This window comes from Myotis brandtii, unplaced genomic scaffold (assembly GCF_000412655.1).
Source record: "Myotis brandtii unplaced genomic scaffold, ASM41265v1 scaffold908, whole genome shotgun sequence".
NCBI classification, from domain to species: Eukaryota; Metazoa; Chordata; class Mammalia; order Chiroptera; family Vespertilionidae; genus Myotis; species Myotis brandtii.
This window is the reverse complement of record NW_005371738.1, coordinates 23134-24124: the sequence shown is the minus strand read 5'-3', so window position 1 is coordinate 24124 and position 991 is coordinate 23134. Positions and strand designations below refer to the sequence as shown.

The window sequence follows — 991 nt, the reverse complement described above, 5'->3', positions numbered from 1 at the left end:
AGGGCTACCTAAAGCCTTCATACATCTCAAGTTGGGGACAAAAACAGGGCCCATAATGGCTGACAACTCAAAATAAAACAAAACAAAAAGAGCAAGATTAAAATTTTGTATTGTATAATTTACATAAAAGCAATGCTAATACTCTCCCTGGTATGAACTTGGGCAAAGACTGGCCTTTCTTAGGGAGAAGTGGGTAGCTTTGGGCCAGGTAAGGGACTTCTTTAACAATGCAATTCATGATATTTGAATTTTAAAAAGAAAAATGTACAACCAAAGTCGTTGGCCACATTGTAGAACTTTGGGGATACTCACTCCAAGAGACTGCTGTCACCTTCACTGGAGGCCATCTCAATGCCAGTGGTACGGCCAGAGGTGTACAGGAACAGCACGGCCTGGATGGCCTGTTAAATGTCTCAGTCACGATCTGGGTTATCTTCTTATGGTTGACCATGGAATTCAGGGGGCCTCAGTGAGCAAGCTGGGGTGCTTCTCAAGGGCCACACACAGCTCAGTGTAAAAAATGTGATGCCAGACCTTCTCCATGTTATTCCAGTTGGTGATGGTGCCATGCTCAGTGGGGTACTTACTCTGGGCCTCATTGCCCACATAGGAGTCCTTCTGGCCCATGCCCACCATCACACCCTGGTGCTGGGGGTGCCCTGCATGGAAGTAATGATGGCCCTGGGAGTATCGTCATCTGAGAAGCCAGGTTTGCACATGTCTGAGCTGTTGTTGACCACGGCGCAGCACTATTGTCACCCAAGTGAGCTGGAGTTGGTGTAGACCAGCGAAGGCAGAGGAGCGATGAAGTCGAAGGGCCTGTGCAAGAAGATGGTCATGATCTTGCTCTATCTATCTTTCTATCTATCTGTCTCTGTCTATTTATTACCTGTCTGGCTAGCAATGCTGTAAGTAAGGGAAACTGCCAATTAAAATTTTGCAACTACATGTGTATCCATAAGTAATAACAGCAAGTCATCTGACGTCAATA

The 991-nt window shown here is 46.0% G+C and overlaps 1 pseudogene; it reads right to left on the bottom strand.

The window, feature by feature from the left end:
- Positions 1 to 308: 308 nt before the first annotated feature.
- LOC102250622 lies at positions 309 to 749 on the bottom strand (annotated as a pseudogene).
- Positions 750 to 991: the final 242 nt, after the last annotated feature.